This window comes from Dreissena polymorpha, chromosome 5 (genome assembly GCF_020536995.1).
Source record: "Dreissena polymorpha isolate Duluth1 chromosome 5, UMN_Dpol_1.0, whole genome shotgun sequence".
In the NCBI taxonomy this organism is placed as follows: Eukaryota; Metazoa; Mollusca; class Bivalvia; order Myida; family Dreissenidae; genus Dreissena; species Dreissena polymorpha.
The window spans coordinates 79,821,579-79,838,719 of record NC_068359.1 but is presented as its reverse complement, the minus strand read 5'-3'; the positions used below and the strand labels follow the sequence as shown (position 1 = coordinate 79,838,719).

Genomic DNA, 17,141 nt, shown 5'->3' with positions numbered 1-17,141 from the left:
GCGATTTACAGGCCGACTACGACCCTGCCATAAAATATTTTGATATGGTTAGAATCTGTAGAGGATCTTCTTTACAACGGTACCATTATAATTAATATCGGACGAATAATAATGAAGTTATAACCATTTATATCGGATCCGGGTTTTCTTTTCGGCATTTGCGTGTGTAAAAAAAAACGTTAAAACAGGCCGACTTTGTCCGCGATTTACAGGCCGACTACGACCCTGCCATAAAATATTTTGATATGGTTAGAATCTGTAGAGGATCTTCTTTACAACGGTACCATTATAATTAATATCGGACGAATAATAATGAAGTTATAACCATTTATATCGGATCCGGGTTTTCTTTTCGGCATTTGCGTGTGTAAAAAAAAACGTTAAAACAGGCCGACTTTGTCCGCGATTTACAGGCCGACTACGACCCTGCCATAAAATATTTTGATATGGTTAGAATCTGTAGAGGATCTTCTTTACAACGGTACCATTATAATTAATATCGGACGAATAATAATGAAGTTATAACCATTTATATCGGATCCGGGTTTTACCATAAAGATTTCCGGATAGTTCCGGGTTTTATACCTCCCCTATATAAACAAGTTGCTTCCGGTAAATACAAAGTGAAAAATGTCGGCTGCTAAGCGCGGCCGGGTTAGTAAAAGTTCAGCAACGACGTGCACGCCGAGTATATTGAAGTGTGTTTCGCGGTCCGAACCATCGGGAAGAGATATTGTCAAAAGTGTTATTCATGATTTGATAGTGGAGGTGGTGAAAACCTCAGAAACAGACGTCGCAAAACACCGCGGCGATTCTGTCTCATCAAAACAAATACCGTCCATAGGCGCTCGATGTCAATGTTTATAATTATATTTAGATTCTATTATTTTTTTATTTATTTTTTTATTATTTTGTGTTTAGTTACCCGTTGTTTATTATAATGCATACACATATTATTATGAGAAAGGGTAGACTATTCCAGGATTTCAAAACCAGAGCTAAAAGAGTGTGCCATCAGACTGAACGGCAGGAGTGTTAAAATAAAATGATTCATCTTCCATTTTTCAATAAACAACAGTAACAATCAATCATTTAAAACATTTAAAATTGTGAATTAATGACTGGAACAAGAACTGGCTGAGAATTATCAATACCTAGGCTACCTGTAAATCAAAGAGCTCATCTTGCCCTGAAATATAGGTAAGTTTTCATTAAATTGTAAAAAACTAATTGACAAAAAATTTTGAGGGAAAAAAACTAATTGCTTCAAAAAGCTTGTAGTGGAAACTAATTGACATGAAATCTTATCTGTAGCCCTGCATTATTTCTTTAATTATTTGCTAAATATTGCTTCATGTAATCGTTACATCGTCGAATTTTGGTCACACTGAGATACTTTTTATATGGGTAAAGTATCTCTAAATTCTTTGCGCGTCTTATAAATAAGACTAACAATCATCATGCAGAGATCTCCCTCTGGTTTAGTTCAAACCTGTATATTTTAGTTTGATTGCATAGGGCTTATTTGATAAAGCTGTAAATTTTGTTTCCTGTGCCTAGAACCAGTTCTTAGTGTCTATAGGGAAGATCTAAAGAAAGCTTCCACAGTTGGGATCGAACCCGTGACCTCCTGGTCGCTAGGCGGACACCATATCCTTTACGCCACGGCTACCTCAGGGTTTGGGGTAACGGTACAGTTTGTCAAGGTATTCCAAATCATAAGGCATTCTGAATCAACATTTTCATTTAAAAATCTTAACGTTTGGTATGCAATTCGAAAGGTTATTGTTGTTTCTAAAAATTTAATCCCCCAGCCTGTAAAGAATGAAGAATCATTGTTTTTGATGAAAATGTTGATTCAGAATGCCTTATGATACCTGTGCCCTGAGGCATGGGAAATAGGGCATCATTAAAAAAAAATTGGACTTAAAACCAAACATGAGAAACAATAAAATATGTTTTTTTAATCACTTGATTAGTCTATTACCACCAAATTAAATACATAACAATTCTATTTAGTTTTAAACATTTTAAACTTGACGATTCTGGGTTTAGGGCAATCAATTTGCTTGAGTGTCGGGTGAATTTTTATCTGGGGAAAAATTAATAATTTTTTGTTGAGGGAATGGGGCCTTATTTTGGCCAAGTCTTGAATCGTTATAAGACGGTATATAATATTATATTTACCTGTCAATAATATCTGCAAGGGGAGTTAGACAGTATAGATTGATATATACATGTACATGGTCACTGTTAATGTCACTCAAACAGATAAAGTAATCAGTATTGGTATTTAATGGTATGTTTTTTCATGAGAATAAACTTAAGGTTTATAGTGATTACTTTGTATAATAAAACAAAGCATGTGCAAATATTGCAATAAAATATTCATTTTTAACACCATTAAAAAAAAGTTAACAATATCTATACACATTCCTTGGTATTTTACCCTAGCATAACTGCTTCAATCACATAATCATTATTTCAATCAATTATCTGGTTCCGTTATCTCATCATCTCTTAATAAATCATATATATTGATAGCCACCTGCTTCGTACACATTTCAAACTAATATTTCAGACACCAAACGCAAAGCCTATCCCAAGGCAATGCCCCATTTGCGTGGTAAAGGGCAAGACGACTATGTTCCTCTGGGTAACAGACCACGTTCGCTGGGTGCAAGCGCTGACGGCAGACCCCATGAAGCCGTTAATGTCAGAGGCACGTGCTAAGACCGGGCGGAAAGTGAAGAAGACAAAGCCGAGGAATTACTACTCTTGCTGGCTGTGCGACCGGTCGGTGATTGACCGGCTGCGTCATCTAGAACAGGAGCACAAAATGGAGGCTGGGACATTCAATTTCGTTTACACAAGAGGGCCGGAAGGTAAGTGTTAAATATTGTTTGTGTGTTTTTTGCATTTGATTTCTCATATTTCTATCAATGTCTAATACAAAACCATACCAAACGATTTGTAACTTTTACATTTAAACGTCATTTACAGGTCGCGAAAACTTCAGGAAAGGTGTCCAGCAGACTCGCCACTCATGATGACTCGGCATAGGAGGATGAGAAGGTGGAGGATGAGGAGGAGGAGGAAGAAGACTTTTCGTTCCTAACGCGGAAATACTGCCTGAGCCTGGAACCCAATGCAAGGGTGATGCATACTTGATGCATTAAGCCCTGTTTTCCCAGATTTATTTTAATTATATACATTTCAATTGATAGTCATTATAATTGCAACATGTATATATATTAAATACCGTGAGGAAATATATATAAGTACATTAAAATTTAAGATAAATATTATTTATTTATAATACTTTGGAATTACTGGTTGTGAGTTAAATTATATGCGATTTCACCATCTAGCATAGAATATCATCCAATAATACTTGTTGCAGTTTCAATCGTTGACTCATATGATGACTACATGTTCCTGCGGAGCAGGCCAGGTGGGTTGGCAAACGAGTCGAAAACACAAGAGGTCAACATGAAGATCAACCGGTTCCTGGCCCTGTCTGGCTACTTGGAAGGAGCGGTGTTGAGTGACGTGCTGTTGTGGAAGAGCCATATGGAGGTCCACGACAGTTCCTCAACACCACTAACCAGCTGAAGACGGTGCGGACTGCACTAACGGCAATCAAGAACTTCCTGAAGTGGTGCGAGGGAATGGTCTAGCGGACGCCCGCGCATTGAACAATGTAAGCGTAAACATAGGATTTGATTTATGTAAATTATTCATTCTTCTTGGAAATCTACTTATTAATGTTTTGGCGTTGTCCGTCTTTCTGTCTGTTCTTCCGTCCGTCTTTCCGTCCGTCCAGCACTTTTGTGTCCAGAGCCATATCTTGAAAGTGCTTTGGCCGATTTCATTGAAACTTGGTATGAGTATATATATGGATAAGAGGATGATGCACGCCAAATGGCATTGTACACAGTTTGTTAATAACGGAGTTTTGGCCCTTTGTATCTTGAAAAAATGCTTTTTTGAGTGTCAAATATAACACTTTTGTGTCCCGAAGCATATTGGCGGGGGATATCAATTCAACAAATTTGCTTGTTTAGCTTTATTTTTTTCAGGCTGATCTCCTTCTCACAGGCTGCCTGACCTCAACTGCCTGGATATGAGCCGTCGCAAGGTTGTTCGGAGGGTAGAGGAGAGTGCGGCCATCCTGACGGACACAAACCTGGAGCGCCACTTCACTGAGAGTGAGCATGTAGTGAAAACGATCAAGCTGTTCCAGGAGACCCCGCTGGCACACCTGAAAGATATTCGGGGAATAATTATTAAACTGATAGCGCTCTATAACGCCTCCTGAACCGGCAAGTATACAAACCTGAGGGTATGTAATATAAATAAGCCTAGTATTGATTCGAAAAGATAACCCTAAATTACTTTTCAGATCAGAGTTGTTTTTCAGTACCAATTGCATAGAATTGAATGAAACTTGAAGTTAATAGGCGTTAAAATTGGGTTTATTTAAGTATACTTTTATGTATAATATTTTTACCAGATTGTTACCTTGAAGACAGATAAACTATAATGCAAAAGTTCATTTTGACATTCCAAATTCGGGAAAGGCCTTGAAGCCATTGTAAAATTAAACTGTTATGGCCCCTTAATTGATTGAAAATGTCAAATTTCTGTCTGCATATGTTGGTGTATGAATTTAGTGAAATTCAAATTAAATCAAATTTGTTATCATTTTTCAGTGGTTCTTGCTTAAGTGTCATCAGGATGATTTGGTCATTTCAGAGATGTACCCTTTATAGCTCAACTTGAGTTATTGTTGCTGGTCTTTGTCTGTTTTGCGATGTGTGTCTATATGTCAACATTTTTACTTAAACAATATCTCCTACTAAACCTTTGGGCAAAGCTTGATGAAACTGGCAGGAATATTCCTGGCATGAAACTCCTTCAATGTTGCTCCAAGAATTGTATTCCATGCAATCATTGTTGCCGTGGCAACCAAAAGGAAAAACTTAAAAAATCTACTCTGAAACTGCAAGGCCTTGGGCTGAGATATTTAGCATGAAACATTGTGTGGTGGACCTTTACCCGCGGGCAAGTCGATTTTTTGTCGAGCCCACTTATGAAGAGCTTGACATATTTGTCACAGTTGGCGGTTTGGTGTATGTGGATCAGTCCGTCAGTATGAAAGTCCGGGTTAGGCTTGTCTGGAGCGTAAGTCTGTTATTGAATGGAGGAATTTCAAATAACTTACAATGAATGTTCACAATCATGACACGTCCGGTCACTGCTCAAGAAAACGTCAATATCTCAAAGGTCAAGGTCACACTTTGAGTTCAAATGTCAGAAATGGCCATAAATGACCTTGTCTGGGCCATTATTATGTCATTCATTGTCAGAATTAAATTCAATTGAAAATCATGTGTTCACCATAATTTGACGGTGTTGCACGGGAAGGAATAATGTCGAAATCTCGAAGGTCAAGGTCACACTTTAAGTTCAAAGGTAAAAATGGCCATAAATGAGCTTGTCCGGGCCATAAATGTGTCATTCATTGTAAGATTTTAAAATCATTAAGCACATTTGTTCACCATCACTCGACGGTGTGTCATAAGAAAGAATAACTTCAAAATCTCCAAACTCAAGATTACACTTAAGAGTTCAAAGGTTAATTGGTGGGACTTGTACCATGATTGTTCAAACTATGTTCCTGGGGTCAAAATTGCCCTACTGGGGAGGGAAATGTAATTTCCTTATTAGTATATTGTAAAAACTTCAAAAACAAAAATCTCATAAACCACAAGGCCTAGAGCAAAGATATTTGGCATGGACCTTCACCAAGATTGTTCAAGTATCATTGGATCATATTTGCCCCACCCTCGGATCAAATTTGTTTTCCTTATATAATATATATTATAATGAACACTTAAAAATATTCTTCTCAAAAACTGCAGTGCGAACATACATATTTTGCATAAAACATCATATGGTGAACTTCTATACAGATTTTTAAAATTATCGGCTCTGGGTACCAATGATAAATTCATTGAATTTACCTGCTAAGATTCATTTGCTTTGTGGATATGCAATAACTTGCAATGTTTTTAAAGTGATTGAATGGTTCAACATTGACATAAAATTAAAAAGAAAAAAACTATTTCATACATCATATTATGCTTATAAAAAGCCATAATTGTAATGCTTTAATAGAAAAAATGAATGTTTGCTTAATTTTCAAAAATATTAATAAATCTTTCATGTTAAGGATTCCTCATAAAGGTTTTACGTGTGCACAGAATGTTATGGTAATCTCCAAAGCATTCCCATTACAAAATACATCAGATGTCCATGGATAAGTTATTTTTATGCCCCCTTTCGAAGAAAAGGGGGTATATAGTTTTCGCACTGTCAGTCTGTCACACTTTTCGTGTGCGCTTTCTAATTCAAATAATTTTCATTCGATCTTTACCAAACTTGGTCAGAAGTTGTGTCTAGACAATGTCTAGGTCAAGTTCGAATATGGGTCATGCCGGGTCAAAAACTAGGTCACGGGGTCACTTAGTGCATTTCAAGGATTTAGCATGGTGTCTGCTCTCTAATTGAAGTAGTTTGCATCAACATTCATGCGCCTGTCAAGTATCGGGCATTCAGCGTGAGAGTCGCGCATTTACGCAGCAAAACACCCTCTCACACATCCAAATCTCATGCTCTCCTTTTTTTATACGCCCGTTTTTAAAAACGGGACGTATTATAGTTTCACCTTTGGCGGGCGGCGTCCACAGCAGTGTCCGCTCTCTAATTCAAATAGTTTTCATCCGATCTTCACCAAACTTGGTCAGAAGTTGTGTCTAGACAATATCTAGGTCAAGTTCGAATATGGGTCATGCCGGGTCAAAAACTAGGTCACGAGGTCACTTAGTGCATTTCAAGGATTTAGCATGGTGTCTGCTTTCTAATTGAAGTAGATTCCACCCGATCTTCACCAAATTTGGTCAGAAGTTGTGTCTAGATGATATGTAGGTCAAGTTCAAATATGGGTCATGCAGGATCAAAAACTAGGTCATGTGGTTACTTAGTGCATTTCAAGCATTGAGCATGGTGTCCGCTCTCTAATTGAAGTAGTTTTCATCTGATCTTCACCTAATTTGGTCAGAAGTTGTGTCTAGATGATATGTAGGTCATGTTGGAATATGGGTCATGCAGGGTCAAAAACGAGGTCACAAGGTCACATAGTGCATTTCAAGTATTTAGCATGGTGTCCGCTCTCTTATTGAAGTAGTTTTTATATGATCTTCACCAAATTTAGTCAGATGTTATACTAAATGATATCTAGGTCAAGTTTAAATATGGGTCATGCCGGGTCATTAACTAGGTCTCGAGGTCACTTAGTGCATTTCAAGCATTGAGCATGGTGTCCAAAACCTTCGAACGGGCGTATCTTGTGACAGTTTGGCACTCTTGTTCAAAACTGACGATGCATGAAACTATTTTCACTCATATTTTTTATGTAATTTAAATGCCAAAATTTAGAAAATGCATATGAATGGGAAACGGAACTGTAAGTAAGTAAATAGTGTAACAGTTACTGTACAAACAACCCATTTTTCAAAAGAAGCGTTTTTTTTTTGTAAACTGTACTGATGGATTTGCTAGTTATTCCATAGGTTGTTGATAACTCGCGTTTGTTCAGCTAATTTCATTATTTCTTTTATAGCCATTATTGTGTTATCATGGTCATTGATGTGAACAAAAGCAAACTGTTATTTTTACAGCATCCAGTAAAAATACCCATATTGTAAATCTCACGGGTACTACTGCTCTAATGTTTGATCAAGAATGCATCTAATGGATAATCATCCTAGTGGTGTCACTCAATTGATTTTTGCATGTATAGGTAGGAGTACCTAGAGATTGAGCTGGAGACAGTGAAGGTGCTGACCTCTGTGTGGAACACTTAGAAGCTGGCAAGTTTTCATATTGAAGGGCATGGTTCCCAACCGCCCATCACACACAGAATGTAGCTTGTCGTCTTCCGCAGTAAAAACTGGTTAGTGCTCCACAATGCGAGACCTGGTTCATATGTATGTTGCTGGAGTATTAATTATTATTATCAAGATTATCTTGTTTTATATTTCTTGATTATTTGCTATTATATCCCCAAAAACGAAGTATAGTGGGGTATATAGGAGTGACCTTGTCTGTCTGTCGATGGCTCTGTATTAAGTGTCCCCTCTCTAATTCAAGGTGTTTATCGGATCTTCACCAAACTTGGTCAGAAGTTGTATGTAGATGATGTCTAGGTCAAGTTTAAATATGGGTCATGCCGGGTCAAAAACTAGGTCATGGGGTCACTTTGTGCGTGTTTTAGCATTTAGTATGGTATCTGCTCTCTAATTCAAGTAGTTTTCATCCGATCTTCTCCAAACTTGGTCAGCAGTTTAATCTAGATGATCTCTAGGCCAACTTCAAACGTGGGCCATGCCGGGCCGAAAATTAGGTCACATAGATTTTGACTTTAGGTCCTATAACACTGGCTTGCGACACCTGTCGACAGGCTTTCATCACACATTTTTGGAATAAATAGTGGACTGAATATCTATCAAGTTTGGTTGTGAGCTTATCTGGGCCATAACTATGTCATTCATTGTGAGATTAAACAAAAAAATTGCACATTTGTTCACCATCATTGGACGGTGTGTCATGCCAAAAAATTGTCGATATCTCTGAGGTCAAGGTCACAATTGCATAATAACTCTTAAAATCGCCAAACATGTAAATATGTTTTTCTTATTTTCTGAAGACAGCATGCAAAATATTCTGTGTCAATGCGGTATGTGGGGTTATTCCTGGTATATTGGAGTCTGTATGTTGGTTGGTCTGTTGTGGATTTGTCTATCCATTCAAACTTGTAAATATGTGATCAGCATGAAAAGAAGATTTTCAAAACACAATTTTTATTTGCATTGATTTCACATCCAAGAGTAATGGTCTTGATTCCTTGATCCTCGCTCATTAACATTCACAGGGACAGCAGGGGTATTTTATTATTGTTTATGACCAAGTTTGTATTATATTTGTTTTGAAAGTGTGAACTTTTTAATGGATAAATAGATAGATTGAACAAAATTAATTTATTATGCCCTCCTTCGAAGAAGAGGGGGTTTATTGTTTTGCACATGTCTGTCAGACAGTCCATCAAATGGTTTCCGGATGATAACTCAAGAACGCATAGGTACATTAATCATGACTGGCAAATGACCCCTTCAATTTTCAGTTCACTAGGTCAAAGGTCAAGGTCACAGTGACTCGAAACGGTAAAATGGTTTGCGGATGATAACTCAAGAAAGTTTAAGCCTAGGATCATGAAACTTCATAGGTATATTGATCATGACTGGTAGAAGACCCCTTTTGATTTCCAGGTCTCTAGGTCAAAGGTCAAGGTCACAGTGACCTGAAGCAGTAAAATGGTTTCCGGATTATATATATATATATATATATAATTAGCTATTGATACTTAAGTGAGAGTGATTACATGAGTATTCACACAATGGCTGCCACTACAACTGACAGCCCATTTGGGGGGGGGGGGGGCATGCATGATTTACAAACAGTCCTTGTTAACATTAAGTTATCTGTATCCAGTACCATTTTAAAATGGAGGGGATGGTGTTGGAGATGCTACGGAGACTAAAGGGCAACATGGCTTGCAAGAACTTCACCATAATATCCTGAAGAGGAACATGAGCTTGTCCAGGACCACTTCGCAAGCAATGACCCACAAGTACTGGACATTGCTAGAACTGCTCTGTGGGTATGTTGCTGGTATGTTGCTGTAGGTGATGTTTTTGTTTGAGATTGAAAGAGTGTTGCTTGTGTGCGCTGGTAATCACAAACTTGTTTAAAAGTTGAAATGATAAAGAATTAGTAACTAAACATAATAAGTACAAAAGAATGACACTCACAGTTCTCTCCATAAACCCCAATACTCTTCTCTCCATAACAGGGTGCTGGAAGATGCTTTCTGCTATATTGACTGCTTCCGAGCGCTTCCTGGACCTAAAAATCATCTCCCAGCAGCAACCTCCCCAAGGTGTGACGAGAGTCTTCAAGGTAATTGAAAGAGGGTGCAATGTGAAGTATAAATGCATAACGAGCCAAAATTGAAAGCTTAGGTTTGGAATAAGTCGTCTCATGGTCAAAGTCACACTTGATACTCAATTTTCACATACCATTATATATGCAAGAAAGCTCATTCAACAACTCGCCACAATTAGGTTATATGCTGAATTCATACTTTCAGGTCAAAGGTCCTAGGCCACTAAGTTTTGGTCAAGATACTTTGTGTCTGCTCTGTAAATCCTATACCCATTGAAATATTTCTTTTAAATCTCACTCAAATGGTGACCATATTGTTTCAATATGCAGAGTTTGGATTTGGCATCACACTTGAAGATAAATATTCATTTGCCACATTATGATTTTGATTCTTCTTAGTAAATCACATATCCCGTTTCATTGTTCCAAGAAACAAAACACCAATGCTCACCTCAATTAATTAATGCGATTTGCAAAACCAATCAGGTTCAAACAAGATAAAAGGTTTGAACATTCAGTTCTATCCATTAAATTTGTATCCGCTCATTATTGTCTCCTACCGGTTTCATCGAGGGGACTTATGGTTTGTGCTCTGTCTGTCATTCTGTCAGTCTGTCTGTCCGTCACACTTTTCTGGATCCTGCGATAACTTTAAAAGTTCTTAATATTTTTTCATGAAACTTGCAACATGGATAGATGGCAATATTGACATTATGCACTTCATTTCATTTTGTTCCTACGTCAAAAATTGTGGTTGCTATGGCAACCAAAAAAAATAAAAATCTGAAAATTGTGGAATTTCGGACAATGGTGGAGCCGGTAGGGGACCATATTGCTTGACAATAGCCTTGTTTACTATAAATCTAGTTGGCCCATCTGTTGGTAGACTTAAGCTTGTCCGATTGATAACTGAACTTCAAAGGTCAAGGTCACATTAACATTTTCCTTATTTGACAGCCTGGTCCAAGTGATAGCTTAAGTTATGTTTGTTCCTCAGTCTTCAGTATTTGGTATCATTGTTGCTTACCTTAAGAAAAAGAACCATATTCATTTTTACATAGATACCATTAGGTTCAAGGTCACAAAGTCAGGTAAAAAGTATTTATATATATATGATAGCTTTGTCCGAGTCATATCATAAGTTCTTTTTGTCTTCACATTGGGTTTAATGTTTGTTTATGACAGGACAAAAAATCTGATACTCCACTGGTCAAGGTTGCAAGGAATTGGATATAATGTCAATGTTTTTTCTTTTTTTTTTAAATATCATCTATTAAATGACCACACACCCACATTATACCTCTTATCCATGATGGCTTACGTTATACTGTCAAGCACTCGAATAGTCGAGCGCGCTGTCCTCTGACAGCTCTTGTTGCCTTAAATTCTCATTGTTGTTTGAAATTAAATTAATAATGGCCAATTTTTTTCACTGCTCTTTGTTATTATTTGTTTTTGGTTTACAACTTTTTCTGCAATCAATTTAAGGGGGCATGTCAATGGTATTTCTCTATGCAATGGCAAATATTCAACATTCCACATGTCCGATTTTTATGAAAAATAAAAGTACATGTATAAGGAACATTGATGAAATCGTTTAAAAAGATTAGTGAAGGGCCAAAAAAATATTATTACATAATGGTCTTAGTGCTTATGGGGATCGAAATCTTGCCCACAACATTCACAATCTTAATGAATATTTTCTACACAAAACTACTGTTCCATTATTCATTATGGTCAATGAGCATGCGCATAGCTGGATATGTTAATACTACTACGATTTTCTGTGCCCACAAAAAGTGTCGTGGGTATAACTTTTTTTAGCTTGACTATATATATATAAGTGGAGCTATCCTACTCACCCTGGCGTCGGCGTTACAGTGAGCGTTGGAATGTGAAAGTTTGCGTACCACCTCACATATTTCCTATGTCCTTTGACATATTGCTTTTATATAATTACAGCATTAACAGTTAAAGCTCCAGTCCCATTCAAGTGGATACGGCAGTTCTCCCGCCACAACCCCCACACCCCACACACCCGGATCAGGATCCAGGACGTTCCGTGGACTTTTTTACGGAATACCGTTAGTGCCATCGAGGTTACTCATTAAAATCCAGAATGCGAGAACGCGATAGTACGATGGCAACAATGCGACAATACGATCACGACAGTGCGACAATACGATGCCGACAATGCGATAGTACGCTGGCGAGAATGCGAGAACGCGATAGTACGATGACGACAATGCGACAGTGCGATGACGACAGTGCGACAATACGATGGTGACAGTGCGACAATACGATGGCGACAGTGCGATAGTACAATGGCGACAGTACGATATGACTTTCGCATTGTCGCCATTTCACTATCGCACTGTCGCCATCGTATTATCGCACTGTCGCATTGTCGTCATAGTACTATCGCGTTCGCGCATTCTCGCCATCTTACTATCGCATTGTAGCCATCGTATTGTCGCACTGTCGTCATCGTATTGTCGCATTGTCGCCATCGTACTATCGCGTTCTCGCATTCTGGCACTTTTTAGAATTGACGTTCTTCAAAGACCATCATCCCGGTGAAAACACGGCATCCACAAGCACCAACCCGTACCAACACGGACAAAATCGGCAGGAACACGCAATAAACATGGCGCACACTCGGCGACTGTCTCGGCAGAGCAAGGCACTATTACGAACCAACACGGCAGAGACAAGGATAGCCCAAGATAAACACGGACCAACACTGCATTGACACAGACCATCCCGGAACTACATAATAACGACACGGACAAACACTGCAGCGATACGGACCAAACACGATCTGTCCTTCATCGACAATAATTGTATTACGTAGCATTTTGAGTTTATTATTATAACACATTACACAATCTTGCACATATAATTATCAAATGATATGCAGTTCCTAAATTTCACAAAATAATTCCACATAATATTGTTCAAACGAATAACTCAACTTCCTGAAAATTCCATTTCCATAGAATATGCGTTCGATCAAATTGTGCATTTCACGTCGTCCTAAAAGGAAACTGATCCGTCTTCAAAGCTGAAGTAGGCCCGAACATATTCGCGTAGGGTCATTGCTTCTTATATGGATGAGTTGGAAGAAAGCTCCAACGAGCATCTATGAGCTGGTTGTCGTTTCGCAATTATACTGGATGATGTTGTGAGTGTTGTCGTCCTAGTCAGCTACACTCATATGCTCATTTGCAGTGCGCAGTATCAGAAGAATGTGTAAGAAGATGCAAGACAGCACAATGAACGTCACTGGAGACTCCAGCAGTGAAGTGCAAAGACATCGAAAGCGTTAAGCAATAATCCCGAACGCGATTTCCACAATATGTTGCACCCTCAACGGTCGGAAGTCGAAGGCTTTCTCGGAATGTGCCCTGGTTATCTTAAAGGAAGGTTTCATGAGCCACTCCAAAGCGACTGCGTCATCAGCAACAATGTATAAAGACATTGGTTTTGTCGTCGTTCGGTAAATGTTCAAGATCAGGTAGGCCTAAAACTCCATTGTGGTTTCCTTCAGCTAAATGTTCATGAACACTTCAGCATCGACGACTGATCCATTGCTGCCTAATTTCGCCCAAATGAACGTGTAGTTGGCGTCGACCAAATCCATGAGAGTTATGAAATATAAACCCCTGAAGTCGTTATACGAGGAGAGACCACGCCGAGGACATGAGTGGCGATGTGCTTCCTGTCCAAGGCACTCACACAGTAGTGCGTACAGCTTCCGTCGGTCGCCTTACTGATTGGCGCTGTTCTTCCACTCATCTGGCTTTTCAGGACATGGGTTTCGTTCCTCAGCAAATTCTACAAGTATCGCACCGCAGACCTGACGGATGATCTTTGAGATGGTCCTGTGTGCGAACAAAAGTCATATATCAGAGAAAGTTACCTGTCACTTTGTGCTTGGTACCACATTTTATTGCTAAGTAAATGCCAGCTGTCAGAAGCGTCATGAAGTTTGACTTCTTCGGCTTGATTTTGTGTTCAAAGAATCTCTTAGTATATATAAAAGCTGATGCGAACGAAATTAAAGGAGCACTTTGCGTCTTCTTAGTTTCTTCAACCGTGCGTATTGACATATGTCTGGTCTTCTGGCGAGCCATTTTCTGACTCAGATTATTCTTCTTTTGATTCTATTCGTCAGTGTAGATGCAATCTTTTCAGCGACTTTTCTAATTCTCTGTTAAACCTTAAACTTTAGCAATCAGGTCACTGTTTACAAACGGATCTTTTTGCAGATGAAGCTGGCATCGGCTTTCCCTCGGTCGTAATCTCTTCGCCCATGTTGCATTGTCGTCAGAAATAAGTGAATCCATTTTCGAATCGCCCGTATTTATATGAACATCCGCCATCGTCCATGCTATTCTGTGTTCCTCCGTCACAGTTTTGTTCTTCTAAAACAATTCAAACTATTAATAGCCCATTACCTCATGTTTCTATAGTAAAATATCTGTCGCAATCAATCATCTATCGCACAATGTAATTAATAATGTCTTCTAGTTATTTGATAAACCTCATGAAATTGTGTATAATCAATTTGCTCTGCATCACTGGTATTCATTACATAAATGCTAAATGTATTTGTATTTGTGAAGAAGCTGAAAACGAGCTAGCCGCAACTAACTCCAACTAAACCTGTGTTGTCTTTTTCGAATTTATCACCGATACCTTACGCAACAGATTTTGTAACTCTATACGATACATTAATCCAATGTTTCATATCTATAAGGTTATAACTGAGTTTGCAAAATAGAAACATTATTGCGATTGAATTTTACTTTGCCATTTTGCCTGTTTAAGCAGAAAACTAGAAAGTTTAAAGGACGAGAATCACATCTTCAATCCACAATATCAAACGTTGTTTAAACGTTTTGCCATCATTATTCAATGTTACTACATTTCCCGCAAATAATTCCATTCAATATTCATGACTTTTTCATTAATATGCTTATTTTACTTTTATAATTTGCCGAGGTAATCATTTGCATGGTACACGGCTATTGCCCAATAGTCTGGTAACCTGTTCCCAGCAACTTTTCAGGCGGAATGGATTCCTTCCATCTTTACGAGATCATATCCTCCTGGAAAACGTGATTGTCAAATCTCATAAACCGTGCCGTTTAATAGTTCTGATATGTCTTCCTTTGCTTCTATAACTTGCTAACCAATGCTGCTTAATTCAATTAAAAAAATGACCTTTGTTTATATGCACCTTATATAGTCTCCGATCGTGAGATAAACATCCAAAACCTGATGTCGATTATTCGGACCACTCCTCCCTTTCAGGTCACAGTGAGGTTTTGAGTAATAGAATAAGCATCATGCACCTGAATAACCAAAACTCTTGTTACAAACTTAACATCTTAGGAGTCGAAGCTCAACCTTACGATTTACTTGCCTATACTTGGCTCTACACATCCGTACCAGAAAGAGAAGTTGCTTTACCTCACAAAAACCATATTGATGTAATAGTTTTAGTCGTCTTGGTGACGGCGTAGCTTTATGTATTCGAGATGGAATTAAAGCTTACAGATAATCTGATCTGATAATAGGATGTTTAGAAGCTATACAGGTTGAGTTAACAATAGGTACAATTTAAAGTCTGATTGGTGGTTTCTACCGTCCGCCTGTTGGAAACAAAGACTACTAGAACTTACTTGAACAGAACAGAGCATCGACCAAGTTTTAGCCTACCTTATGATAAAGTCTTAATAACCGGAGACTTTAACAAAATCGTTCTAGGCATGTCCTCCAATATAATTATAAACCTTTTAACATTATATAATACACGTATATCCTCACCTACCGGCTTAACTGAACACTCTAGTTCACTAATCGGCTTGATCTTTGTAAAAACAAATCATATTCTTTCTAGCCTGGTATCAACCCTTTTCATTCTAAGCACGACTCGCTTCCGGTGTCCAATAGGAGTAGTCCTGCTGTTTCACAAACACAAAGTAACTATATTCAAAAATCAAAAGACACATATTCTGACGACAGAGGTCACTATTTTCGGTTGTATCACCAAACATGCCAGATAAAACCATCACAGTTAGACCTAACGACAATCAATTGATGACTAATTTAATTCGAATATGAATAAAGAAATAAGACTATATTAATTGGAAACACCAATACATCAGACCCATCGCCTTTAGTATTTTTTGAAATACGTTAATAACTTAGTCCAAAATAAACTGCCATTTCTTTTGTCGATCTACTGTCGACGTCAGAGATCATTCTCCACCACCAGCCCATCTCATTACTGAAGAATACCGGAATAAATCCCCTTCGGAAGAAACACCCTTCCCTAAAAAGTTAAAAACGGCATAGCAGATGAAACCCCTTTCACATTGTGCATACACGGAAGAAACACCCTTCCATAGCGGAACAAACCCCCTTCCAGTTTTCAGACAGGCGGAATAAACTCCCTTCCTAACTCTTATCCAAAATCCATAATTAAATGAAGGTGCGAAAATCTATTTCAAAACTGCTATGTGCTGATTAAAGAAGTGATTAAAGAAGTGTACCGCCGTTTGTGACAACGCCGTTTGTTCGCAAGTTGTTAATGATACACATTATTTTCAAGCTGTGAATCTCAAACATCGTTATCGAGATAACTGGCCCATTTGAAAAACACTTGGTAGTAAGAATTAATCAAGATGGTAATAAAACGAATAATAAATGATCGGGAAAAAATTATTATTATTAAAGGATAACATAAACAAAAATATAATAATATATATTTACATTTATTTACAAATATCAAACAAGCATATATTAAAAATCAATAAACACATTGTTGATGAAAAAAGACACACGTTTATTTTCAACGATAAAAAAGAATATGATAAATAAAACTATTCAAATTGTTGACGAAAAAAATAATGCAGATGCATAAAAAGGCTTGAGTATGAAGGAATGAACAACACCCTTCCCTAAAAACACACAATTATAGTCGAATGCTGTAACCGATGGTCTGCAGGAACTCGCGGATGGTCTTCACTCCATTGCTGTACTGTTGGTCAATAGCGTAGTCT

General features: G+C 37.9%; 2 long non-coding RNA genes across 7 annotated transcripts; both read left to right on the top strand.

The window, feature by feature from the left end:
- The first annotated feature begins 631 nt into the window (after positions 1-631).
- On the top strand, positions 632-2,875 carry LOC127831981 (uncharacterized). The gene is made up of 3 exons (XR_008026599.1): positions 632-1,200; positions 1,561-1,706; positions 2,582-2,875. It is a non-coding gene; the product is annotated as an uncharacterized LOC127831981 (long non-coding RNA).
- A 132-nt stretch (positions 2,876-3,007) lies between these two features.
- Positions 3,008-12,171, top strand: LOC127831976 (uncharacterized). 6 transcript variants are annotated; one of them, XR_008026588.1, is made up of 7 exons: positions 3,008-3,156; positions 3,404-3,703; positions 4,083-4,329; positions 7,868-8,020; positions 9,616-9,795; positions 9,977-10,083; positions 12,031-12,171. It is a non-coding gene; the product is annotated as an uncharacterized LOC127831976 (long non-coding RNA). The 6 variants fall into 6 exon arrangements; XR_008026589.1 differs by having other exon boundaries at positions 4,083-4,345; XR_008026590.1 differs by having other exon boundaries at positions 4,083-4,211; positions 12,031-12,170.
- Positions 12,172-17,141: the final 4,970 nt, after the last annotated feature.